Source organism: Schistocerca serialis, chromosome 1, assembly GCF_023864345.2.
Source record: "Schistocerca serialis cubense isolate TAMUIC-IGC-003099 chromosome 1, iqSchSeri2.2, whole genome shotgun sequence".
NCBI classification, from domain to species: domain Eukaryota; kingdom Metazoa; phylum Arthropoda; class Insecta; order Orthoptera; family Acrididae; genus Schistocerca; species Schistocerca serialis.
Window position 1 is genome coordinate 1,198,551,383 of NC_064638.1, and position 2,681 is coordinate 1,198,554,063.

The window sequence follows — 2,681 nt, forward strand, 5'->3', positions numbered from 1 at the left end:
AACGCTGATAACTGCTCTTTGTGCGAAGCAAATTATGACCTTTAATGTGCTCACTCCAGAGAATGAAAGGAACATTAATTTCTTCCTCCCTGATGCTTAGTACGTGATAGCATTAACAGCTTGCCAAGAATGTCAAGTACCACACATTTTTAAGAGAGCTTATAAAAGAACAGCCGGTTGCATAGCTTTGTAATTCGTCTCCAGCGTATTTTATACTTGATGTCTTTCGTGACGAATACTTCATAGTCTCGTTTCATTTACGTCATCTACTGCCACTGGTCTGGAAGGTACAGTGGTCAAAACAACGAAAACTTTCTAGAGAGTTTCATGTTCAAATCTCCCCTTTCCAAATTTGATTTGTGACTTCTTTATATTCCATGGGTCAACACTCTCCCCCTTGTCGTGTAACTGAATTAGAATTCAGATACACGTGGCGAAACTTTAAAGCTCCCTAACGCAGAAATTAAAAACTTCACTCAGAGAAATTGTGGTTCCATGATTTGACTTGAAAAACTGATACTGTACTGGGAAAGTTACTTAAGGTTACGTAAATCTCGTAATAAGCGTACGTTACTCCATGAGTTAATTTATTAAGTTTACCATTTAACGTCACTTCGACTTCTAGGTCTGTTGGAGAAGAAACTAACCCAGACGCAAAGCACAGTCAGTGTTGGAATAACTAATAGGAATTGGTAAACAGAGATTTTACCTCCCTCGCCGGCCGCTGTGACCGAGCGGTTCTAGGCGCTTCAGTGTGGAACCACGCGGCCTCTACGGTCGCAGGTTCGAATCCTGCCTTGGGCATGGACGTGTGTGATGTCCTTAGGCTAGTTAGGTTTAAGTAGTTCTAAGTTCTAGGGGACGGATGACGTCAGATGTTAAGTCCCATAGTGCTCAGAGCCATTTGAACCATTTTACCTCTCTCAAAGAATTCTGAGACTATACAGCGGAAGCCTGCTGGCATTGATGGTAGAGCACGGCTCCAGTTTATGGATATCACAGATTGCGCCTTGTGAGGCAGTAAGAAAGATGTTAATCAGATTGAAAGGTGCTTTTAGTATCTTGCCCACAGGTTCAAATGGTTCAAATGGCTCTGAGCACTATGGGACTAAACTTCTGAGGTCATCAGTCCCCAGAACTTAGAACTACTTAAACCTAACTAACCTAAGGACATCACACACACCCATGCCCGAGGCAGGATTCGAACCTGCGACCGTAGTGGTCACACGGTTCCACACTGTAGCGCCTAGAACCGCTCGGCCACAACGGCCAGCTGCCCACAGGTGGTATATTTCTAATCACACGCTAATGTCCTCCAGATCTGTTTATGAGCCAGAAGCAAGAAAGCCTTTGGTTAAGGAAGAGAATTTTGGACAAGGTAAGAGAGATACTGGGGAAACATCTAGAAAGCAAAAGGGGGAAAAAAAGAAAAATCTTGAACGTCTGGAAATATCTTCCAATGCAAGTAGGGTGTACGAAGTTTTCCCTAACATTCTAGATAGGCTAAAACTAAAATGCTTTTTTAATCCAGTCTCTGATCACAGATGAATTCTTTAGACGATGACCGGTTTCAGTCTGTAATGACTATCTTCAGATTAGTGACTGAAACCGGTCATCGTCTAAAGAATTCATTTGTGGTCAGATACTGGAATAAAAAAGCATTTTACAGTATTGGATCACTGTTTGTACACGCTATTATGTCGTTGTTGGTGAAGCTAAAACTAAAGTTTGAACTCAGACGATGACTGGTACACCTGTGTACCTGCACAAGATACGGAGAAGGGAGACAGAAGGGTGCGACTGCGGTGCAAGTCCAGCCGAATCAGTACATGTGCTCTTTGAGTGCCCCACTGTTACTGTGATTGAGGGAAATAAAACACACACGAAGTAGAAAAATTATAAATGACAAAAAAATGGCCCTGAGCACTATGGGACCGAACATCTGAGGTCATCAGTCCCTTAGAACTACTTAAACCTAACTAACCTAAGTACATCACACACATCCATGCCCGTGGCAGGATTCGAACCTGCGACCATAGCAGTCGCTCGGTTCCGGACTGAAGCGCCTAGGACCGTTCGGCCACCGCGGCCGGCTATAAATGACACAGAGGTCCTCAATGGTTCATTAGCAAACAAAGTTTCTAACTTTGCAGGAACATAATATATTAGTTGGCCAACGGCCTTGTCGCAGTGGTAACACCGGTTCCCGTCAGATCGCGGAAGTTAAGCGCTGTCGGTCTGGGCTAGCACTTGGATGGGTGACCATCTGGTCTGCCTAGCGCTGTTGGCAACCGTGGTGCACTCACCCTTGTGAGGCAAACTGAGTAACTACTTGACTGAGAAGTAGCGACTCCTCTCTCGGAAACTGACATACGGCCGGGAGTGCGGTGTGCTGACCACATGCCCCTCCATATCTGCACCCAGTGACGAGTATTGGCTGAGGATGACACGACGACCGGTCGGTACAGTTGGGCCTTCATGGCCTGTTCAGGAGGAGTTAAGTTTTAGTTTTTTTTTTAATATAGTAGTTGATCTGAGCCTACGTAGGCTATAGATTCAGCGCTGGTGGAGGTCCAGTTGGCCAGTCAGCTCTGGTTCTAACGGAACAAGAGTGAAGATGGAGATGGGGGAGGAGTTGAATGTTACGTGCTTCCCGTGCTAAGCAACGGAGAGGACTGTAA

At 45.1% G+C, this 2,681-nt stretch overlaps 1 pseudogene; it reads left to right on the forward strand.

Moving 5' to 3' along the window:
* The first annotated feature begins 2,172 nt into the window (after positions 1-2,172).
* On the forward strand, positions 2,173-2,290 carry LOC126420000 (5S ribosomal RNA; annotated as a pseudogene).
* Positions 2,291-2,681: the final 391 nt, after the last annotated feature.